The 26,324-nt window shown below is 44.2% G+C and overlaps 1 protein-coding gene across 1 annotated transcript in view; it reads left to right on the top strand.

The window, feature by feature from the left end:
* LOC126334881 (rho-related GTP-binding protein RhoE-like) overlaps window positions 1-26,324 on the top strand; it is a 262,146-nt gene that overhangs the window by 87,171 nt on the left and 148,651 nt on the right. The window lies entirely within an intron of this gene.

Here is a 26,324-nt window from a genome sequence, read left to right as displayed (position 1 = left end):
TTTTTTTCTATCGGGGTACATAAAAGGCAGAGCCTTTTTTTACACCCATGGCAGCTGCTCTTTAACAGCTGCGAAATCAAATTGTTGAAGCCGTCGATTCAATAAACAAGGACCTGTTGATTCATGTGTGGTATGAAACGGACTACCGTTTCGATGTTTCTCGAGCAGTGCATTGTGCTCTTGTAGACTATATGGTATGGTGTCTGTGCGAACTTAAAACTCTGAACCTTCCTCTATCCAGTAGCATGCGCTATGTGTTTGCGTCTTTCATAGTTGGTCCGTAATAAACAACTGAAATATGTTCGTTCTGTTTGAATCACTCTGCATAGTGTCTAGAGCATCCAGGAGTTGGCACATTTGATGCTAGTTTAATATTCTTTCAAGTATCAAAACTCAAATACAGAATATCTTTGTTCTCTATATTGTGAATTTCATAATCATTGTTAATGTAATTTCGGACTTTTCTGGTTTGTTATTCCTCCACTTAACGTTTGTGCTGAAATAAACTTAAGATACTTTTAATGAAAGAGTTCACACACACACAAAAAAGAAAGAGCCTGCTAACTATAGCTGGGATGAAATAGCTCGTGAGGTCAGGAGCTATTATTGACTGACGAGTAATGAGTAGCCGTCGATTGTGTTTTAAGTCCGTATTGCAGATTCTAATTGCACAGTCACCAGTTAGCAATTCTCCTGAGCTATCGTCCACGTTAGAACATGTATTTCATCACAAGGAAAAATCATCGTTTAAAGTTTCTCTCACCTTCTGTTATTTCAGATATGAGTCACAGTTATCTCGTTGTACATCATCGTACTGTTATTCTTGTTAAATACCGTCGAAATACGGAGAGTTATTACTTTTTATGAAGTAAGGTCTCCCTTAGGTCTATCTTCTTCCCATAACAAACAAGAGCAAGAGACAAGAATAATCGCATAGAATTTGTAACAGTCACAGAACTTCTAGCGCCACGCGCTATTTCAGGTACTGTCCATTAAATAATGTGTCTGCCACGAATTTTATTATATGGCATATTACAATTGCACGTGGTAGTGAGATGACAACGTATAATATTTATATAATCAGGTGTACTTCGGTTATAAGTTACCATTATTATTATTTGTATCTCTCAAAATCGGTTTGGCTATTATGTGACATTATCGTTAGTTATATTTCACGTATTGAACTTACGACGTGCCCGAGAGCAAATGCTCTAGGTGTTATAGAACATGACCGATGCACGGAGCGCGCGCGCGCGAGAGAGAGAGAGAGAGAGAGAGAGAGAGAGAGAGAGAGAGAGAGAGAGAGAGAGAGAAAGAGAGAGAGAGAGAGGGGGGGAGGGGGGAGGAGAGAGGGAGACGGTGAGAGTTGAATACTATGATATGACTGAAGTATGTTGTCACGACACAAAGCCTCTAGAGATAACGAAGGCCGACGAGCTAACAGTGTAGTGTTGATATAGCGTGCTTATGACGTCAGACGACACAGTGAGCCGCTGAACAACAGAATGAGACAAAGCAGAACATTACCAGCAGACATGCACATTCAGTTTGAAATACGCATTTTACCTGCCTGAAGAAACTCAAGTTCTAATTAAATTATTCGTTTTCATCTATTATCTTTCAGTTTAACTGTTTTTGAAGTTACATCACTATTAAGTTAACCAAGCTGTGGATGTTCTTTCACTCCGTCCTAAACGCCAATAATTGATACACTTTTTTGACCAACACTAATAATTAGACTGCAGATGACGATATATTCAACCATTAACTGTATTTGGGTTGCAGATAATGGTGTACTCCACTCTTTGTGTATATAAGTAATGCAGAATGTGATTAGTTGTTCCTCCGAAAGCAAAATGCAAGGAAAGTTTATCAAGCACATACTTTTTATGGGCCATCTCGTGAATCCAGAAACAACATTCTTGGTGGTATAGTCACAGAAACAATGAACACCGAATGGCTGCCAGCGTTGTCAGCCATCCAGCCTTCTGATGTGACAAGCTCATCAGGAAATCGCGATTGCAGCCGTTGATGACATGCCATTAATTACGCCTATCGCGCCATTCGATTTGTCCTCGAACGTCATAAATTAAGGCACAGTGGAATCTCGCCAGAGAGGGACGGAAATTATCTGTCGTCATATATGTCCTACCTGATTAGAGATTGCAGATTGCTTGTGGTGCAATAAAGGTCGTGATGTGGATATTCAAAACAAGTTCAAATGTTTCTTCAGAAATCGTGGAGTTAGCTGTTTTTGTTTATGTCTTACACCTTTGCTAATCTCGTTAGCTTAGGTTTTCGGAAATAATGAGCGTACACGTTTTCTTACTTTACACAGAACTGAGGCAGAAAATGTTCTGAATTCCGAAATATAGATAAGTTCTGAAGTTCAAACATGGTCCGTACTCATGCATCAACCATTTTACTTACGGCGTCTGATCACATTAATTTGTTATGCGATATTCAAAATTGTTCAAATGGCTCTGAGCACTATGGGACTTAACATCTGAGGTCATCATTCCCCTTGAACTTAGAACTACTTAAACCTAACTAACCTAAGGACATCACACACATCCATGCCCGAGGCAGGATTCGAACCTGCGACCGTAGCGGTCGCGCGGTTCCAGACTGTAGCGTCTAGAACCGCTCTGCCACTCCGGACGGCTGTAATGCGATGTGTTTTTTGGTCAATGAGATAAAGAAGGAACGATGGAAGGAAGAATAGAGTGTGACGTCCCGTCGACGATGTGGTCAGCAGAGTCTCAGCACAAGCTCGGTTTGGGGAAGAGTGAGGAAGGAAACAGACTGTGCTTTGTCGATGGAATCATCGCAGTATTCTCTTCACATTATGGAGGACGGAATGGGCATTTAACCGCTATAGTTCCGAATACGAGTCCATTGTCTTATCAAAGTGCCACCTCGCTCAGTTATTAAAAAAAAAAATATCAAGAGAGGAAGATACAACTGAAGAAAACTTTCTTCTTACTTTTGGTGTAATATGTTGACAGAGGGAAATCTGTAAACATGAAACTGTCGTTTCAATTCCACATGTACATTTAAGCCCCACAATGCATTCTACGGTGCGTAAAAAAGTATGCTTCGTCCCTTTCCTCTTCAACTCGCGTGCAGGAAATATACGGTCGTCAGAATACTTTTGTTGGTGCCTACATCTCTTGTTATTTTTTCCCGGATTTTTTCACGGGATCGTCATGTTAATCTGGATTTGGTTAGTGGTTGAGGTTGCCCGGATGCTCTTCCTGAGGGAGCGTTCTTAGTTTTCGGCAGTTTATGACTGTGAGTGAAGAAAGAGGAATTTGAGCACTGGTCGATTAAAATGGCGTCCAGGCTATTAAAAGGCAATAATAGATGTGTTGAGAAAGCCACAGGCAACTTTGCGGCGACTGAACCTGCCAATGGAATCACTTTTTGGTATTTTCAAAACTGACCAATGGACGATAGTGTAAAGGAAAGTCAAAAGAAAACAAGACAGGAGGGAAGAAAGTAAGTAAATGTTTACTATTTCGTAAATACTTCCTATAACTGTCAATACATTTATCCCACTGTGAGACGAGACGGTCGGTGCCCTCATGGACAAATGTTTACCGTCGCCTACTGAACCATGATTGTACCCAGACGTGCTCACCTTGGTCCGAAGCAAATCGACGGCCACGAACGTCTTTCTTAAGGACTCCAAAAATATGGAAATCGCACGGGGAGAGATAGGGACTGTACGGAGGATGTGTAAGAGCTTCCCAGCGAAACTTCTGCAGCGTACTCGAAACGATCTTTGCAAAATGTGGGCGGGTATTATCCTGCAACAGAATGATGTGAACGTTCTTGGGCATTTTGGATTGAAGTGAGCATCAATTTTTGACAAGTGTCCACGTACCACTGTGCATTAATTGTGGCTCTGTGTTCCAGAAAGACTGTCAGCAGCAGGTTGATGGACAGCATCATGCTGTTTCCGGATAATACACACCCACATGTTGCCAAGGTTATTTCCACTACGGTTTAGACGTTTCGCAGGGAAGCACTTCTCTCCCTACGCGATTTCCATATTTTTGGAGCCCTGAAGAAAGACATTCATTGCCGTCGGTTTGCTTCGAACAAACAAGTGCACGTTAGTGGATACAATCATGGTCCCGTAGTCAGTCGCAAACATTTTTCCATTAAGGCACTGATCGTCTTGTTTCACAGTGGTATAAAAACCTTGGGACCACCTGGACGGTGATTACTTTTAAAATAATAACCTGTTTACTGACTTTTTTCCATTTGATTCGTTTTCATTTGACTCCCCGTTATACATATCAGTTATTTTGATTCTTCATAGGAGAAGTACATCTCGACTGTGCAGAAATTCTCTGATGTAGGAATAAAGGAAATCTAAACAGTATGTAGATCGTTGGTGAATCAATGCACTAAAAAAATCATCAAATATAATGCACGTGTGTCAAGCTCAAACAGAGACAAAAAGTATTATGAAGTATTAATGTGCCACTGTAGTTTATTTAGAATATATGGATACCGCGGAAAAACATAAGGACCATAGGGTGACAAAGTGCCGTCCACTGGAACATCTCAGGAGAAGATGACTGCTGCTGACGAAAACATCATTGTGCCCAGAAATGGTAGCCATGTGAAGGCAGATGCAATAGCTCGAAACCGGTGATGGCATTAGATTAAAGCATTTTAAAAGTATTGTGGCTGATTGCTTTACACACCCACAATCGTTAATCTAACGTGGGTAAAATGACAGTGTTTAGGTTAATCAGGCGTTGCTGTGTGGAACTGTAACGCGAGCACGCGAGAGGTAAGGAATGCGAGGACGATCTGTCTGTTGAGGTGTAAATACCACATAATTCCGGGGAACAGCAAGAGGCTGCAATCCTCAGCCACATATACAGCTTGCAACGCACTTCAAAGCGGAGTCGGGCCGCGGACTGCGCCTTTAAAATTCTAACCAGACGGTCTGGACGGAAACCGGCACTGGTTACCGACGTCTCTACTGGCCAGACTTGGAAAGCGCTCACACTTCCAGCAATTGTTCGCGCGACCTCCCTTTAGTTCTCTTATCTCGAAGTCGCTCATTTCAGAACGTACATGATCACTTAACGTCGTGCACACGCGAGTCTACCGGCAATAAATTGTTTAATTAGACAGCCTTCTGATATGTTCCATGCTACCCCTCCGCCGTTCCTTGTTTCCCTATTTTTACCGCTTCTCCCTCCCTTACGTCTTGATGACCTCGACGGCATAGCGAGGAATGAACTGCACAAGACACCCCTAGAGTTTGACAGCTAGCTTCACACAGCATATAGCAACAGTCAGCGATATTTCACAGAAGAGAGAAACGAGTCGTGTGTCACTGTTGGCTGCGGTGCTGTTAGCTGTCTAATCGGTAACGGAATTCTTCCACTGCACACAATGTGGTTCCTCTGCTCGCGATGTGTCAGTGTATTTCCTGAGTGTTGTTGACTAATGGATGCGTGTGCAGTGTTTGCGTAGTATAGGGTGTTTCAGATAAGGGGGTTTTCTGTGTAAATTACAAAATAATAAATGAAATGAATATTTTTTTTACATAGGTAAACCGAAACGTTGCTCTTTCTGCGAAGCCGTGAACGTGCAGGGGGTGGACAAAAATAAGGAAACATTACAAACACAACACATTAACATGCACAATTTTTGTAGGAAACCGTTGGTCGCAGGTTCGAATCCTGCCTCGGGCATTGATGTGTGTGATGTCCTTAGGTTAGTTAGGTTTAAGTGGTTCTAAGTTCTAGGGGACTGATGACCGCAGATGTTAAGTCTCATAGTGCTCAGAGCCAATTGAGCCAATTGAAACCGTTGGCATTCAAAACATCTTCTAGTAGTCTCGGAATGCATAAATACAGTTTCTGTGTGCATTCAAAGAAATCTGATACCATTCTTCCACCAAAGTTGTGGCTAAGTTCAGGTAACTATTGTGACTGACGTAGATAAGGATCAGGCACTCTTCCCTCTAAAGGAGACCACAAAGGCTGAATAATATTGACATCTGGTGATTGTGTTGATGAGGGGAGAAGCGACAGTTCAAGCTAGTGCTCCCAAAATCTGTTCTGATCGGTGCGAAACCGTGTGTGGAAAAGAAACGTTTGACCATGGGATGCTCCTGATCAGCCAAAATAGTCAGAAATACGACCTTGCACAGTATCTATGGGACTCACGGAACACTACGATATGGCTGCCCAAATCAATGCCGAAACCCCACCATGTTTCGCTTTTGGGATGCAAACTCGACCAGAAGTTGGAAACAGTGTGAAACAAGACTCATCCGACCAAATGACTTTCTTCACTGTCCAGATTTTATTGCTTCGGCGCCAAGTTTCCCTGTTACCGGCTTTAGCATTACTTGTGTACAATGTTCGAATTCCCAGCTTATGGAGCTCCCTTCGTGTTGTTTTGTTGCTGACAGGGTTGCGAGTGCGACATTTTGCTGACTGCTGTCCTCTTATTATTTTTCGTCACAATCTTCTTCTTTGACTGATCGTCACGATCACTCAACACACATTTTCTTCCGCATTGTGACTTCGTGGTTGATGTTTTTCCGCTTTCTTCTAATGCGGTTTATCTTCGATACGGCGCCTCTTGGAGCGCCAAACACTTCCACTACCTTGGTTACAGAACCATCCACCATATGAGCACCAAGAATTTGGTCACGTTCCGAGTCACTTGGCTCCAACAAAACTCACACACAGCCAAGTAGAACACTGTTACGACCACGAGTGACACTTGCAACGCACTGAGGACATTGCACGGGTCCAGTTAGTGGTCAAGTAGAATAGTGCAACCTGCAGCCTTGGCTACCACCTGCATTTATGTACAAGCATACATTTCTCGTGGTGTTTCCATACTTCTCTCCAACACCCGCAATTTATTTAGTTATTTTCCAGAGAGGTACAGCAACGAGTTACAATTTTCTAAATAGAATATTATTTTTTACCACGAGTAACAGATTACTTAAACTAATTGTGTAATCAGTTTAAAATTTTTATCAATTTTAGTTAGGGACTTATGAAAGGATAGGTGTGACAAGCTGTGTCATGGAGTTTGATGATGTTTGGTTTGAGGGTGCTCAACTGCGCTGTCAGCAGCGCCCGTACGAAATCCCAGTTTTTACAAAGTCCATTTTCTTTTCACAATTCAATCTAGTCACTCTCACAAATGACGATGACGAAAGAATGAGGACCACACAGACACCCAGTCCCCGGGCAGAGAAAATGCCCAACTCGGCCGGGAATCGAACCCGGGAGCCCGTGATCAGAAGGCAGCAACGCTAGCCACTTGACCACGAGCTGCGGAGTTTGATGATGTTTGGTTTGAGGGTGCTCAACTGCGCTGTCAGCAGCGCCCGTACGAAGTCCCAGTTTTTACAAAGTCCATTTTCTTTTCACAATTCAATCTAGTCACTCTCACAAATGACGATGGTGAAAGGATAAGGACCACACAGACACCCAGTCCCCGGGCAGAGAAAATGCCCAACTCGGCCGGGAATCGAACCCGGGAGCCCGTGATCAGAAGGCAGCAACGCTAGCCACTTGACCACGAGCTGCGGACGTGTGATGGAATGACAAGCTTCCTCGATGCTCTGTTTAAAGTCGTGCTCAGTTACATTCTACATCGCTGCCGTATACAAAGCAGGTCGGAATGCAACCAGAGACGAGGTTCGGTCTGCTTGTTGACATGTAATAAACACATGTCTAACGAGAACGTAGACACTGGTGGTCGGGGAATGCCGATATGAAGCCAATGATGCAGCCACAGCTTAAGCGATATCCTGGTCGAAGAGCTCTGTCGCGTGTTACGTTCGTAGGGTACGTTTACGCTGCACCTTTGCTGCTCATTGTTCGCGCAGGCGTCTCACTTCTCGCCGGAAACCTTTACGACGTCACTGTTCATACAGCTAGTTGAGTGAATTACTTGCAGTGTACGAAGCACAAACTATGTCCCTACGCCTCACCTGACTACAATAATACTGGCCCGTTCGTTCCAAAAAAGAGGTTATAGATAACGAGAAAGAATAGGAGGTATGGATGCATCCTTTGAATGTAGACCGTCCACACTGCAGATATTTTCGCCAGTTCTAGCAACAGCCCAAAAATTGTGCACAGCACTTTTCCAGTAGTTACTTGTGTCATTACAAATCATTCATTTTATTTTAAATGTTATAGAATCAAAATAGTTATGGTATGAAGATTCGATCTGAAATTATTAACGTAATTATTGTTGATAAGTAATTCGTTCGCACAATCACTCCGAGGGAATATTTCGTCACTTTTTATCCACATCTACTTCATATACTACATTTGCCACTTGTAGATTTTTATGCTGATATTCTAACAAAAAAGAAAAAGAAAGGAACTAATTTCAAAAAATTATTACGCCTAGCGATATTCATCACGAAACGGTTACGATAATCTGTATGCGTCTGTTTCCAGATAGTTTTGCGTCCAAAAACGGCTGAAGAAACTGCCTGTGTAAAATATTCATTTGTAGTTATGACAACATTACTGTCTGAGTATGGTGGTTTCATTGGTAGGATGCTGGGAAAATGCAATTAGTCTATAAAGAAAATTACTTACAGAACACTCACGCCACCCATCCTAGAATACAGCTTAACTGTGTGGGATCCATACCAAGTAAGATTAACAGCCGAGACAAAAAGTGTACGAAGAATGGCAGCACCAGTGGTCACGTGTTTGTTTGATCATTCAGAGGGCGTCAGGAAGTGGATGAAAATCCGATCTGGAAGATACTTGAAGGTAGACGCACACTAACTCTCGAAAGAGTACTTACAACGCTTCAAGTAGCAGTATTAAGGAATATACTACAGCTCTTTACGTATCGATTTTTCAGTGATCTCGAAGATAAGATCAATCTAACTTCTAGAGTGACCTTGAAGCAGCCAACCACGGAGCAAGTTCCAGGACACGCGACGACGGTCGCTTGATACCATCGCTTGCCGAGGTTCGTAGCGAGCAGCGACGGCGCAGGTTAATGCTCCGATATGACTCCGTGGGCTTGTTTCACCACTGCGGCGAGTAGGGTGCATCGAGGCGGCACCATAAACGCACCATCACGTGCTGAACACCGACTTAGAGAAGAAGTAGTTTGAGGAAATGCATCGTAATTTGTGTGGTGAATAGACACGGTCACAAGTTTAGCACGTATCACTTGTCACTCACACAGAAGTTGCATGGGAACATGGGCCATCAGTAATTTCACTCTAGGCCTTCTTACAATGTGTTGTGTTCCCTAGCGAACGCATCTTTACAGTTTGTGGTGGAGAGCACTCCGTCGTCAGGCCATAAGTAGCCCATCGGGACCATCCGACCGCTGTGTCATCCTCAGTTGAGGATGCGGATAGGAGATGCAGCGTAACTTGTGTGGTGAATAGACGCGGTCACAAGTTTAACACCACACACCGCTCTCCCGGTCGTTATGATGGTTTTCTGTGACCGGAGACGCTACTATTCGGTCAAGTAGCTCCTCAGTTGGCATCACGAGACTGAGTGCACCCCGAACATCGCGTGGCGGCCTGGATGGTCACCCATCAAAGTGCAGGTCACGCCCGACAGCGCTTAACTTCGGTGATCCCACGGGAACCGGTGGATCCACTGCGGCAAAGCCGTTCCCTTTGTGGTGGAGAGAACTGTCACAATATACAATACTGGTCTACAGAAAGTCTTAAGTTGTCGTGTTATGTCGATTTTCAGAGGAAGCGGTCCACTGACATCTGATGTGAAATCCTTGGAGATGTACACATGGGCTCACATTGCTTCAAAGGTAATCCAATAGGCGGGACGTTTCAGCTTTTATAGTAGACGCTTTAGGTGATATCCTCTAAAATGTCGGTGTAGACGTTTAGAGGCGGTATGTAGATGTAGCATATTGGACACCAAACCAATTTTGTGCGTGACCTTGTGCAAGCACTTGACAACAGATTTCCTAGAGCGCCGTGGTCCTCACGTACGGCCCAACCTGTTGTCCGAATTGAACACCAATAAATTTCTTTTTATGGGGATATCTAAAGAATCGTGTTCGTGTCACTGGCCCCACATCCCCAACTGATTTCAAACACCGCATCAAGGAAACTTGTCACACCGTGACACCATCAACTTTATGTAAAACTTTTAACGTTTCTAGCTCCCTAACGAAAATTGACAGAACTTCGGTTTAAATTAATTTGTACATAGTTGGTTTAAGTGATCAGTTACATAACAGAAAAAATAATCGTCTATTAAAACAAATTATAGCTCGTTGCTCTAACTTATTCTATAATAATAAAATAACTTACATTCATACATCTACAGAAAGAGTGACGTTTCTTACTTTTACCATCAGCAGTGTCGCATGGCCTCACCCCATCAGACACTGCAAAAGGTGTAGATTTAACCGACTGGCGCAAAGACTGGTGATCGGGAATTTTGGCTGACAGTTGGATTACAGGTGGTGCATAAATTCTTGAATTTGCATGTCCAGTGAACTACTCTCTCTTGTGAACACTGGATGCTGAAACCTGTACGCTGTTGGGTTAAACCCCTACGTAAAGAACTTGATATTTGGGCGCCCTATTAACTGGACAGAAAGTATAAAATGCTGCAAACATCAGAAACTTTAAAAGAGGAACAGTTCCAGATGGTCTGTAGTCAGAAGGTGCACGTGAAAATTATTAATCGGAATTTATTTCTGTATCATTAATAACGATTTAAAACTGAAACAGTTGTCCCTGTTAATATCAGGCGAAGTTAGAGGGAAAGTCCATTTGGTTTGGTGTATTCTGGACAAAACGGCGGAGTCACCAAAATAAATTACAAAAGACGTTCAAAATTTGAGGTCGTCTCCTGAGCTGCTCGGGATAGACGTGCGGTCTTAGGCGCCTTGTCACGGTTCACGCGACTTCCCCCACAAATTTCCGAATTTTTGCGTCTCCTGAAATTCAAATTCAAAATTTGATGCCTCCTGAAAATCAAATTTACTTTAGACCTGCGTGATTGCGGTGCCCATCCCTTACGGAGGCAGTCACAGACTGAGATGTTCGGGATAGCGCAGTAGGCACATCTACCCGTGTCTGTCAGTTGTGTGTATACTTTCGAACTGTCACAAAGAGCCCAACACAAACTGAAGTACAAATGTTGCTCTTAGCATTGTATAGTACCTAAAGCGATATATGAAGTACTTAGTTCAGGGTGGCCGTTTTATTCGAACTAGCTCAATCCTGTCTCTGTAGCTTTACATTCACTTGTCGCTGTTTGGTTGGTTGGGTTGTTTTCGGGGGAAGAGACCAAACTGCGAGGTCATCGGTCTCATCAGATTAGGGAAGGATGAGGAAGTCGGCCGTGCCCTTTCAAAGGAACCACCCCGGCATTTGCCTGGAGCGATTTAGGAAAATCACGGAAAACCTAAATCAGGATGGCCGGACGTGGGACTGAACCATCGTCCTTCCGAATGCGAGCCCAGTGTGCTAACCACTGCGCCACCTCGCTCGGTTTAGCGCTGTTGACAATCGTGCAATTCCAATTAACGTTACGCATGTTCGAGCATTGAAAAAATGGCCTCTGAGCGGCAAAGTTCCTTATGACTGCGGGGGTGGTATTCTGCCTTACACCTGCACTTGTGGTAAGTGAGATTTCATCTCGTGTGTTACTGCCTTTGAGGCTGCCAGTACAGGATCTGTAGACATCACGGTTGAGTGCCACGTCTTTCACGACGGTCTCTTATCTACAAAAGATTTGCTCGTTAGTGGAATTTGCGTAGTAGATTGCGGCCTTACATTTTGCCATCGTTTCGGTGGCCTGTACGTCTGACGTCCTCATTTGCTTTTGTGAGGGAATCCAACGTTTGCCATCCTACAATTCTGAAGCGCACTTATTGCCTTATAAAAATTTCATACCGTTTCCTTCCTCGTCTTAAGCTGCAACACTCGATGTGTTGTATAATGCAGAAGATAGTTCAAGCGTACGTCTAAAAGCTTTCTTAGCGTACAGAGGAGATTTGACGTAGTGCACTGAAGGACACAAAAGTCGTGGAAAGCCTCTTGCTTTTCATAACTAAGACGTACAATCGACAGTGTTAATTTATTTCTTAACTCAACCTTCTGAAACGAAAGTGTGACAAAATCAGCAGAAGGTAACGATATCTTCTACATGACCATTAGTGGTTTCCACATATTGTACTCGTTAGAGACCTTGAGGAACTGCGTTGTAGATTGAAAGATACCCAAGCGCTTAATTACGAGTACATAACCTTTCTAGGTAATTAACGAATTCGGTGATAGCTGTGTGTATTGCATAACAGACTTTTAATGGTAAAGTCAGTATTCCATTCTAGCTAGTGCCGCGTTTTTTTACTGCTATTTAAGTTTTATATTAAAAAATGGAAATGTTAATTAACAAATACTGAATCTTATTTTTTAATACATAATGATCTTTTTTTTACTAACGGTCATATGAAAATGAAAATTTGACAAATACATACATTAATAACGAAATTCAGTCTTTAGAAATTAAAAAGCTATGTGTCGCTTTTGCTGTCCTAAAATTTTGAAGCGCACTTATTGCCTTATAAAACGTTATTATGAAGCCCACAATTTAATCAGAACAGGGATTAAAAATGAAAAGTTTTTGCTAAGAATTATGATTCATTATTTCTTAAGTAGCATTTCTATTTGATAACAAATGTGGAATTAAAGTACAGGTATAAATCAACCAACGATTTTACGATTCCGTCACTGTATCAGTTCTTCGAGAATTTCGTCGTGCTGCTTTTAAGAAACTAATATCTGCACACTGACTTTCAAACCTTGCAAGTCCGAAGCAATCCGTACGTTCTTCCTCTTCTAAGTGAAAACCGTTAGCGTTTGATTGGACTATTTTTTCGCGCCTTTCCAGAATCGCTGCAATTGCTGTACTGCTCGGCGCGAACGAAGCACAGACTCCTCTGTGGATAGCATTGGAAAGAAAGTCGGCTGCGTCCGTTTCAAAGAAACCATCCTGGCTTACACCATAATCTTTTTAGTGAACTCAGGGGAAATCTAAATGTGGATGGCCAGAGTTGGAACCGATCTCAGCTCCTGTAGAATGCTAGTCAAGTGCCTGAATCGCTCGGTTGGTCAGAGTGAGGGAACGTCTTTGTGAAGATGCGAAAAATACCTGTAATCTTATACCGGCCCATTGTTTTTGAGACGAGTAGTTGATCACCTATGCTACCCGTATTAATTTGACAGTGATTGGAATGAGTTACCTTTCAAACAAAAGATTACTATATCTTTTGCGATACACCATCGTTCTCACACAGTGACAGTTCAACAGTATGAAACTGCTAAACGGAGAGACGTGCGACTGTTGACAAAAGTGAAACTTATGTTAAGGAGACGGTTCAACTTTTGATTAGCTGAGCAACGAGTGGATTTCGCTGTAGTAAGGTAACCAGGTACTGCATCGCTCCTTTGCCGGCAACAGCGTGACTACTGCGATAAAACTACTGCAGAACAAAGGACGGAGCGCTATCGGTACACGGAGCGGCGCGTGTTTTGCGTCAGCTACCCAGAAAGTGGGCGTGGCGACCACCGCCCACGCATTGCTGCAGCTGGCGTGTTGCACCACGGGGCAGCAGCCGTTAGCTTAATGTTCTCACACTAAGGCTAGCTTTTATTTCCATAAAAGTCCGCCAAGTGGAATTAGCTCACGCAGGAAAAGTTGCAGCTTTTATACACTACTGGCCATCAAAATTGCTACACCACGAAGATGACGTGCTACAGACGCGAAATTTAACCGACAGGAAGAAGATGCTGTGATATGCAAATGATTAGCATTTCAGAACATTCACACAAGGCTGGCGACACCAACAACGTGCTGATATGAGGAACGTTTCCAACCGATTCTCATACACAAACAGCAGTTGACCGGCGTTGCCTGGCGAAACGTTGTTGTGATGCCTCGTGTAAGGAGGAGAAATGCGTACCATCACGTTTCCGACTTTGATAAAGGTCGGGTTGTAGCTCATCGCGATTGCGGTTTATCGTATCGCAACACTGCTGCTCGCGTTGGTCGAAATCCAGTGACTTAGCAGAATATGGAATCAGTGGGTCCAGGAGGGTAATACGGAACGCCGTGCTGGTTTCCAACGGCCTCGTATCGCTAGCAGTCGAGATGACAGTCATCTTATCCGCATGGCCGTAACGGATCGTGCACCCACGTCTCGATCCCTGAGTCAACAGATGGGGACGTTTGCAAGACAACAACCATCTGCACGAATAGTTCGACGACGTTTGCAGCAGCATGGACTATCACCTCGGAGAACATGTCTGCGGTTACCCTTGACGCTTCATCACAGACAGGAGCGCCTACGATGGTGTACTCAACGACGAACCTCGGTGCACGAATGGCAAAACGTAATTTTTTTTCGGATGAATCCAGGTTCTGTTTACAGAATCATGAAGGTCGCATCCGTGTTTGGCGACATCGCGGTGAATGAACATTGGAAGCGTGTATTCGTCATCGCCATACTGGCGTATCATCTGGCGTAATGGTGTGGGGTGCCATTGGTTACACGTCTCGGTCACCTCTTGTTCGCATTGACGGCACTTTCAACAGTGGACGTTACATTTCAGATGTGTTACGACCCGTGGCTCTACCCTTTATTCGATCCCCGCGAATCCCCACATTTCAGGAGGATAAATCGCGACCGCATGTTGCAGGTCCTGTACGGGCCCTTTCTGGATGCAGAAAATGTTCGACTGCTGCCCTGGCCAGCACATTTTCCAGATCTTTCACCAATTGAGAACGTCTGGTCAATGGTGGCCGAGCAACTTGCTTGTCACAATACGCCAGTCACTACTCTTGATGAACTGTGGCATCATGTTGAAGCTGCATGGGCAACTGTACCTGTACACGCCACCCAAGCTCTGCCCAGGCGTATCAAGACCGTTGTTACGGCCAGAGGTGGTTGTTCTGAGTATTGATTTCTCAGGATCTATGCACCCAAATTGCGTGAAAATGTAATCACATCTCAGTTCTAGTACAATATATTTGCCCAATGAATACCCGTTTATGGTCTGCATTTCTTCTTGGTGTAGCAATTTTAATGGCCAGTAGTGTGCCTTAGACTTCTGGCTTATTAATGCTAACAGTAGACAATAAAGGGACCATCGTACGATATTTTCGCAGTAAGCCACTTAGATACGGTAGGGAGGGAGAATCTGAGATGGTATGATCGCTTACAGACAGTGACTGTAATAATGTTACTAAGCTTTCCCTGTGAAATAAGCCCTTGTCCGGTGATACTGTTTTTCAATTTCCATCGATAAATTATTCATTATTCTTAAGAATTCCTGTCAAAGACACACAGCTCAACTAGGAATGGCTGTATTGATGATGGTATGGCCTTGTCTCCAAAATATATGTGAAATTGCTCATCCAGTCACAAGGGTATCAACAGTTCAACGTGGAACTTGAACTTTTTACACCCACAAAGCAACGTTAGCGTGTGCCACTGGCTTGTAGGAAAGAAATCCAATGACCTAGCTGGGATAGAACCTAGATATTATTAATCCATCAGTTACGTTTAACATTTTGGTTTGGATAGACCCAGTCTAGCCAAACCAAGCCAAGCCAACCAAACCATGATCACTCAAGCCGGTCCTCTTCTCTGCCTTAGAGGCGATACATTTGGATAAGAAAGGATAGAACCTCAACCTGCATGCGGAACTTGAAAAAATAATCAGTTGGATTAAGTTTGTTATTGTACTTCATATACAAACAGGCGAGAATCTTAACGCCTTCTTCAATGGTTTTTTACATCTTTTTCAAGGCTGGCGTTTGTACGACCAATGTGAACGCCTTGGCACAGATAACCATTAATATGGTCTTTTACCACGCTCTTTGTAACATCCTTGGAATGCATATTGTGGAACGGCTGATGGCTCAGTTCAGTCTGTCAGACCCGTAGGCCTTCTTATGTTGACGAACTAGTTGCACACGGAGAGGCGGCTGATATGACCGGTGTCGGAAGCAACGCTTTGCAGGATGTGCGGTAACATGGATAAGCGTTGCAGGAAATATCGTGTTGCAGTTCGAAAATAAGACGAAGATTTCATCTAGAATAATTTTATTTGTTATTATATTTTAAAATTGAGTGCTTTTGAAGCAGACATCCAGGTGATGGGAGCCTGACACTGGAAACGCTTTGCTGTGGTTTACATTCCTAATATTAGTGGCTGCGTGGTAAGATATTTATAACGATTACCATAACAACCGTTGTCACCGGTTCTCGAGAGGGGCAATATTATAAATTACAAAGCCGGCCAATTGTTTGGATCCTACATTGTTTCAAAAATGGTTCAAATGGCTCTGAGCACAATGGGACTCAACTTCTGAGGTCATTAGTCCCCTAGAACTTAGAACTAGTTAAACCTAACTAACCTAAGGACATCACAAACACGCATGCCCGAGGCAGGATTCGAACCTGCGACCATAGCGGTCTCGCGGTTCCAGACTGCAGCGCCTAGAACCGCACGGCCACTTCGGCCGGCTACAATGTTTCCGTACGTACTTTTATACACTGAAGATGCATTAAAAAAACTGAGGTAACAGAATTCATGGTATGCACATATACAGATGACGGTAGTACCAGGTACACAAGGTATGAAAGGGCAGCGCACTGGCGGAGTTCTCGTTTGTACTCAAATGATTCATCCCGCGCACGGGAATGAAGAGACTTTGAACGTGGATGAGTAGTTGGACCTGGACGCATGAGACATTCCATTTCCAAAATTGTTAGGGACTTCAGTATTCCTAGACCCACAGTGTCAAGAATATGCTGAGAATACCTAATTTCAGGCATAACGGCGCACCACGGCTAACGCAGTAGCCGACACCCTTCACTTAACAACCGAGAGCAGCGCCATTTGCATAGAGTTGTCAGTGCTAACAGACAAGCGACATTGCGTGAAATAAGAGCAGAAATTAATGTGGGACGTACGAGGAACGTGTCCTTTAGGACAGTGCAACGAAAGTTGACATTAATAGGTTACTGCAGAAGGCGACAGACGCGATTGCCTTTGCTTACAACACACATCGCCTGCAGCACCTCTCCTTAGCTCTTGACCATACCGGCTGGACCCTAGACAATTGGAAAACCGTGACCCGGTCAGATGAGTCATGGTTTCAGTTGAAAAGAGTTGGTGGTAGGCTCCGAATGTGGCGCAGACCCTTCGAAGCCATGGACCCAAGTTGTCAACAAGGCACTGTGGAAGCTAATGGCGGCTCCATAATAGTGTGGATAATGTTTACATGAAATCAACCAAACTGTTTGCAGCCGTTCATGGACGTCATGTAACCAGGTCACACAACGCAGTGATCGACGCCATTCACTTAACGACAGAGCGCTACGGCGTTTGCGTAGAGATGTCAGTGCTAATGGACAAGCAACACTTCGTGAAATAGCGTCAGAAATGAGGACAGTTCGGCGAAATTTGGCGTTAATTGGCTATGGCAGCAGACGACCGACGCGAGTGCCCATGCTGACAGCATATCACCTGCAACGCCCCTCCTGGTCTCACGATCATTTCTGTTGTACCCTAGGCTGTTGAAAAAAACCGTGGCCTGGTCAGATGAGTCCCAATCTAAGTTGGTAAGATCTGAAGCCAAAGTTCGAGTGCGGCGCAGACCACAAGAAGCCTTGGTCCCAGACCCGACGAAGCCGTGGGCCCAGATTGTTGATGAGGCATTCTGGAAATTGGTGGTGGCTGCATAATGGTGTGAGCGGTGTTTACATGGAATGGACTGAGCCCTCTGGTCCAGCTGCACCTATCATTCACTGGAAATGGCTATGCCCCGGAACTTGGAGACCATTTTCAACCATTCATGGACTGCGATGGAATTTTTATGGATGACATAGCGCCATGTGTGGCCGAGCGGTTTATCCATTAGTCAACTACACTCAGCAAATACACTTGAACCGGCCGCTGTGGACGAGCGGTTCTAGGCGCTTCAGTCTCGAACCACGCGACCGCTACGGTCGCAGGTTCGAATCATGCCTCGGACATGGATGTGTGTGATGTCCTTAGGTTAGTTAGCTTTAGTAGTTCTAAGTTCTAGGGGACTGATGACCACAGCAGTTGAGTTCCATAGTGCTCAGAGCCATTTGAACCATTTTTTTGTTATTTCACCAGCACCTCCTGGCCCCTACTTCGACGATAACGTTTTGGAATAACATGTGTACTTGAGTTGTTGTTTGTGAACCGCCCTAATTGTCGGTTCACAGTGCATTATGACAAATACATAGTTCAACACATCTGCTTGCCATAACACAAATGGTACAAAATTAACGGCTTGTAGGAGTGCAGCATATTATCCCATAGTGCTCAGAGCCACTTGAGCCAACATAGCACCGTGTCACTGGGCCACAGTTGTTAGTGCCTGGTTTGAAGAAGATTCTGGACAATTCGAGCAAATGATGTGGCCACCCATATTGCCGACGTAGAGTTGATGCAGTACGCCGGGCTATAGGAGGTCCGACATGGTATTAGGCTGTATGCCATGATGTTTGTAACATCAGTGTAAAGTAAAATGGATTTGATCAAAGCAAGACGAGACAGAGTCGGAAAAGACCATTGTTCCATACGGAAAACATTCTGTCGACCAAAGAAACCATACATTAATGAATATGGAAGATGAATGCATGTATCAGAAAATTCTACACGTTCAGGCGAATGCAGCACGCTCTTCGTTATAGCATTGCACTAATAATAATGAGCGTATGGCATTGGTGGCCGGGAGACCCCACGCGGGGCGGTTCGGCCGCCGCTCCACAAGTTCTTTAACGCCACAACGGCGACTTGCAAATGAATATGGATGAAATGATGATGAAAGACACACAGCACCCAGTGATTTCGAGGCAGAGAAAATCCCTGAGCCCGCCGGTAATGGAACCCGGGACCCCATGCGCGGGAAGCGAGAATGCTACCGCAAGCCCACGAGCGGCGGACATAGCATTGCACTGATTGGCCAGTAACAAAGCGACGAAAGAGACGAAGGGGAGGGCGAGGTTACTGTTGCTGGAGATGTGCACGGTTGCCAGGCAACGCGAGGGCGTGAGTCAGGCGGCGCGCCGCACGGTAGCAGCTGCCTGCTGCCTGCTGCGGGGCGCTGAGAGGCGCATCATCCAATCACACGGCCGAGTGCGCGCGGCTGAGTCACGGCTCCTCACGTGCCACCCCGCCCTTGCCCCGCGACGTCAAGTGCAGCACACCGCCTCCCTGACGAGGTTGTTGCGCTCCCTGCTTCCTCAGTGGCAACTCTTCCCCATTCGCGCGCGCTGCCAGAGTACGCTTGCGGAACTGGCTGAGGGTCCACAAAGGACGCCGCACACACTCTACCTTGCAGGCAATTCTTGAAAGCGGCTCTTCACGCGTACCGGAGATACCAATTAGGAAATGCAGCTCACTAGCAAACTTACACACCTCATGTTTCACATACGACGCAAGCACTGCGTCACGCTTTGTGATAAAACTAGTCCAAGGCTATCATACACTGAGGTGACAAAAGTCACGGGATATCTCCTAATACCGCGTCGCATCTCCTTTTGCGTGGAGTAGTGCAGCAACTATACGTGCCATTGACTCCACAAATGTTGCAACTCACCTGCACAAATCCTACGCCAAGTTGCCTGTGTAGCAGTCCATAATTGCGAAAGTGTTTCCGATGCAGGATTTTGTGCTCGAAGGGACCTCTCGATTATGTCCAATAAATGTTCCATGGGATGGATTCTAGCAATCTTTCACTCGAACTGTCCAAAATGTTTCTAGAAGCAACTGCGAACAACTGTGGCCCGATGACCTAGCGCGTTGTCATCCATAAAAATTCCACCATGAAATCCATAAATGGCTCAAGTGTCTCCAAGCAGCCAAACATAAGCATTTCCAGTCAATAATCGGTTTAGTTGGACCTAGTCCATGTCCCGTCACTCCGACCCAGATCACTAGAGGGCCAGCACCAGCTAGCGCAGTGCCTTGTTGACAACGTGGATCTACAACTTCGTGGGATCTGCGCCTCACTCGAACCCTACCACCAACTCTTACCAATTTAAATCGGGATTTATCCGACCAAGCCACGGTTTCCCAGTCGTCCAGGGTCCAACTGCTACGGTCACGAGCCCAGGAGAGGAGCTGCTGGCGATGTCGTGCTGTTAGTAAAGGCATTCGCACCGGTCGTCTGCTACCAGATCCCATTAACGTCAGATTTCGCCTTACTGGCCTAACGGATGCGTTCGCCGTGCGTTCCACATTGATTTCTGCGGTTATTTGAAGCAGTGTTGCTCCACGCAAACGCCGCTGCTCTCGGTCGTTAAGAGAAGGTCGTTGGCCACTGCATACTCCATTAGTCCGTGGTGGGAGGTAATGCCTGCAATGTGGTATTTTCGGCACAGTTCTCTGGCCGGCCGCTGTGGCCGAGCGGTTCTAGGCGCTTTAGTCCGGAACCGCGCTGCAGCTTCGGTCGCAGGTTCGAAACCTGCCTCGGGCATGGATGTGTGTGATGTTCTTAGGTTAGTTAGGTTTAAGTAGTTCTAAGTCTAGGAGCTGATGACCGCAGATTTCAAGTCCCATTGTGCTAGGAGCCATTTGAACCAGCACAGTTATCGGCACATTCTTGACGCTGTGGATCTCCGAATAATGATTTCCCTAATGATTTCTGAAATGTAGTGTCCCCAATTACAATTCTGCGTTCAGAGTCTGTTAATTGCCGCCGTGCAGCCATAATCACGTCGGAAACATTTTCACATGAATCACGAGAGTACAAATGATAGCTTCGCCAGTGCACTGCCCTTTTATACACAGTGTACGCGAGACTTCCGCCATCTGTTTATGTGAATCTCGCAGTACCATGACTTTCGTCACCTCAGTGCAAATGAGTGAAGCGATTTCATAAATTCACTGTAGCCGCATTAGTTGACATATTGCCACAAAACTCAAAACACATATAGAAAAAAGTCGAATTTTCGTATTGTTGCAACCACACTTCAGATTTCTGCCATGAGCGCGCAGCATTGAGGTGTTCTATAAGATGACGACAGGTGCCAAGAAAGTGTGTGTTGTGCCTGAAATACATTCTGATCAGCAGGCCGTATAATGCAACACTTCAGAAAGAAGTTTAACAGGGATCCACCAACTGCCAACTTCAATGCACGATGCTCAATTTAAACCTATAGGATCTCTCTGCAAGAGGAAATCAACTGGTCGGCCTGCAATAAGTGACCGCTTGCGGGCGAGTTTCGCACGTAGCTCTCTGAAGTCGACGAACAGAACAAGCAGAGAGCTCAACATACCACAACCGACCATTTGGAAGCTCTTAATGAAACGACTGAAGCTGAAGCCCTACCGCTAGCAATTGCGACAAGCCTTGACCAGAGGATAACGTCAGGCGCATTGGATTTTCGGCCCAGTTTCAACAACTTACGGCAGATGATAGCTATTAGGAGACCTTCATCTTCAGTGATGACGCAACATCTTTTAGTGAATGGCACAGTGAAGTGACACTGTGTGGGAATCTGGGGGAACAGACACTCTCCACGCTATCGAGCAGTTCATTTGAAATTCACCGAAAGTTAATGTGTTCTGTACAGTCTCACTGTTTAAAGTTTGTGGTCCCTTTTTCTTCTGCGAAAAGACTGTTACAGGACACGTGTATCTCGATATGCTGGAGAAATTGCCCATGTCACAGCTGTAGACTGACAGTGTCAACATCATCTACCAACAAGATTGTGCTACGCCCCACTTCCGTCTTGATGTTCATGGATTACGAATCAGGAAATTCGGAAACCGATGGATTTCTCGCGGTTAGGTTGATGATCACTAATTCATGTCATGGCTTCCACGTTCTCCCACCATAGCTCCATGAGATTTTTTTTTTTTTTGTGGGGTTATGGGAAGGATTCAGTGTTTTCCAGTACTGCAAGCTCGCATCAGTAGTGCTTTTGAACAGGTCGATAGACACATGCTGCGCCGAACGGGGAAGAACCTGATTATCGACTTGATATGTGCAGAATCAGTAATGGGTCACATATGGCGCATGTCTAATATGTCATAATTTTTTTTTTTGAGTTTTTCTCTTTGTATGGTAAGCCTTGTGACAATATTTCATATAATGTAGCTACAGCAAAAATTTGAAATCGCTTCAATAATTTTTTAACCTTGCACTACAATAGGCAAGCTCCGGTCATCGCATAGGCTCGGGTCCGTTGCTGGGACTGTGGCAGGTGGCACAACAGTTTTAACGGCGAAAAGCGGTACAGCTTCCGAGCAGCCTTCGAAAGACGTCTTAGAAAGTCGTTGCACCATATAGGACAGCTCCTATCGTCCTATACGCCTTTCGTAACTGTCATAAAGGCTTTGACGACGTGCGTTCTGGCATCTGTAAATGACCGTGACTTATGACACGTAGCTTTGAGACCTCGTTCCTACTCAAACAAACTTCTTTTACATGTCTTCGTCGATCGTATGCAGCTACGTGGACACAATATTTATCTATTTGTTTTACGAGTTATTTATTTTAATGTAGGTTCTAGAGTCATCAGAAAATTGGGGCGCCAACATATGAAGTCTTTTTGGTGTAAATTACGCATAATTTTCCGTAACGCAGGTGTTGATTTCCTACATTGCTTAGACAACTAGCGGTGACGTTTATTCCTGTACTCAGCTCGGTGAGGTCAATACTGGAGAGACTACTAAAAAGTAGTCTTTGCATTGAAAACCGTGACGTTGTTTGGCAAAGATATTGTAAAAATAAGTTGACTCTCCGAGGGCGAAGCAGTCACGGGATATTTTGAACCTTCGTCTAGACGCAATTATGTTGAATTGTAAACATATACAGTAACTGGTAACTGGATATAAGATCCGTTTGTTATGTTGATCACTGTTTTTTCATATAACCGAAATACATTTCAGCACATTTGTGCTACAGTCTAAATTTTTACGTTATTGGGTTATGCAGGACCCTCTGTATATTATCAGGTACTGGTAGCCTGTCATCCGCACGTTTAGCTTTCGGAAATCCATTTTTATCTGCGTTCCCATGAGTCATTGAGAACCATAAACAAATACTACACCTGTTTTTCAGCCCTTCTTTTGTAAATAACACTTCTCGTTTGCCAAAACTCATTATAAATGTTGTAACTGTGTGTCCAGTCACAGCTGACATTTCAGCTCGAGCTCAGCCTGGACTAGACATGATGAACTATTTACAGTTTGCAAAGGAATATATATGATGACTAGACATCGCCTACGAACGAATGAGGTAGCGTCATGGCTATAAAGTAATACAAGTATCATTTATCTATTGATGAAGTAATGAAATACGAGGAGAAGAGCAGAGGAAGGAAGATTTGGCTTCAACGTCGCTTCGACTGCGAGATCATTGAAGACAGCGCAGAAAATGGTTCAAATGGCTCCAAGCACTATGGGGCTTAACCTCTGAGGTCATCAGTCCCCTAGACTTAGAACTACTTAAACCTAACTAACCTAAGGACATCACACACATCCATGCCCGAGGCAGGATTCGAACCTGCGACCGTAGCAGCAGCGCGGCTCCGGACTGAAGCGCATGGAACCGCTCGGCCACAGCAGCCGGCAGACAGCGCAAGCTCGGAAACAAGAATAAGGGCGAAAATCCAGCGAGCCTTTTCACCTTCATCGATGTAGGTAAACCACAGGAACATGTCTACATCTACATCTATACTCCGCAAGCCGTCGCATGTTGGATGGTGGAGGGTACTGTGTTTTCCTGTTCCATCGCGATTGTTGGTAAACCTTCGTGTGGGCTCGAATCTGACTAATTTTATCTCTATGGTTTTGTCACGATATGTATGTAGGAGGAAGCAGTAAATTGGTTGACTGTTCTAGGAATTTATGCTTTAGGACCTTTAACAGTAGACCATAACGTGATGCACAACACCTCTATTACAGCGTCTGCAACTGGAATTGGCTGAGCATATCCGTGACGCTTTAGCACGTACTAAATGAGCAGACGTACTGCTCTTCTCTGGATGTTCTCTAGTTCCTCTGTCAGCGCTATGCGGTACGTATGCCATACTGACGAGCACTATTCAAGTATTGTTCGAACGGGTGTTTTGTAAGCTACCTGCATTGTTGATGGACTCCAGTCTTCCAACGAATCTGTGTGGCATCTGCCTTACTCGCCATTGTATGTGCTTGTTCCACTTTAGATGGCTCCGTATACATACTCCTAGATATTTTATGGAATTAACTCCTTACAGTGACTGTTCTGCAATTTTGTAATCATACAGCAAAGGGTCTTACTTGAAACTGAAATATGGGTGGTCGGACAAAGGTTTGAAATCCGGCCATCCCAGATACGACACTAGAGACTCAGTACTGTTGTACTTCGCTCGGCTAGATCAGATGAAGTCTGTAAACAGCCTATTTTTATATCTGGCACCACCCTGCGTTGACACTTGGCTGCAATGTGTTTGTACGAGCCTCGGCGGTGACGTTAGCATCTGTATCGGTATTCGTTCCATGGTCGCATCCACTTAACGCGGCAATGTGAACATTTTATGTTTCTTTCTCAGCTACATTCACGTTCCGCAAACCGCCTTACGATGTGTGATGGAGGGCACCTCTCGTACCACGATCATTTTCTCTCCTGTTCCAAGGAGAAGCTGCTTAGGAAGTGTGACTGTCGATGTGTCTCCACATAACCTCTAAGTTTTACCCTGATACCGGCGTGGCCATTTCGCGAGATGTGTGAGGGAGGAAGTAATATATTGCCTCCCTTATCTCTGACAGAATTTTAACTGTGAACTACACGATGAGGCACAACGTCCCTCTTGCTGTGTCTACCACTGTAATTTGATGAACATTTTCGGGACACTCTTGCACTTAGAAAACGAATCCGTGGCAAAGCTTGCCGCTCTTCTTTGGATTTTCTCTTTTAATCTTACCTGTTAAACGAGAAATTCACAAGAAGTGGTTAAATCAATCTTTTTGTGAATTGCGACTTTCGTCATCTGTTCTTTTTCCAATCAATTTCCTGCGGTCGTTACACTTTAGGTTATACAGCACGCTTATTCCTTGGTGTTTTATGGACATTGCTATTTCCAGTGATTTAACGCCAATACGTGTAACCAAACAGTAACATATCTTTCGGCCTCCTGGAGTACTCTGAGTTTTCTTATTCAAGTTTCCTGCGTGAGATACAGAGCATCTGGTATCGATTTCTTTCTGAAACGACCCAGCCTTTTTTGATTGCAGGAACATTCTCCCACGCTCATTACTTGATGTTTAGTAAGAATTGTATGACAACCTGAAAGTCGAAGAACTTGGTCAGAGTGTGCACTACAAATCTAAGGTAGAGGTGTAAGAATAATAATCTATATTTTGTTATTTTCCCGTTAACTATCTATTTAATTGACATGACATTCGTAACATTTCTCTGCAATACATTCGTAACATTTCTCTGCAATGTCCCATTTTTTTTTTTTTTTCGAGAAGTGCCAGTCTCGCAAAGTGCGCAGGTGAATTTCTGTGAAGTTTTTGGTTTTTTACGGGCATTATATGCAGCTGGAAAAGGGGAATACCTAAATGCTAGCCTATTACCTGGTACTATCGGAATTATACTCTTATCACAAGACGTGCATTTTTGGTTGTGTTTTATACACACAAAAACTGGTTCAAAGGAAGGCACGACCAAGTACGATTGGTGTTTTACATAAAAACAAATACCGAACAGGGAATCAAGAAGGGGGACTATATGAAAACGGCGCGTAAGATTTTTTTTGGGTGAAATACAGGGTAGACAGATTTTCAAGAACTGTGAACCCCACATTTCTAGAAACTTACTGGAAATTTAATGAAACGAACTCTGTTTCAGTATTTGAAATGGGTAGACAGTCAAAATTAGTACCACTGAATGAAGCACCCGAATGGACATTATGTAGTACGCTTCTTGCTATGTTCTTTACAGTAACGAGTTGAGCAATACTCACGAAATATAGATGAATTTATGTGATAGTGAATGTGTTCCAAAACTTTTAACTTCCATTTTGAATATAAACTAAATTTTGTCTGTCACGAGAGTTAAATAAATGTTTTCTTTAAAACCTAGAAAAAAATCTCCTTGTTTAAAAGTTGCAGAACTTTAAAGGTTCCTGTTTCAGCTTACTGTAATATCTATTATAGTAAACTAAAACAGGACCTTGCAGAACTTTAAGGGTTCCTGTCTTAGCTTTCTGTAATATCTATTAAGTGAGCTAAAACAGGAACCCTTGAAGTT

The sequence above is a fragment of the Schistocerca gregaria genome, chromosome 2 (assembly GCF_023897955.1).
Source record: "Schistocerca gregaria isolate iqSchGreg1 chromosome 2, iqSchGreg1.2, whole genome shotgun sequence".
Taxonomy (NCBI): Eukaryota; Metazoa; Arthropoda; class Insecta; order Orthoptera; family Acrididae; genus Schistocerca; species Schistocerca gregaria.
The sequence above is the reverse complement of the archived record's forward strand: the minus strand, read 5'-3'. Positions and strand labels throughout refer to the sequence as shown.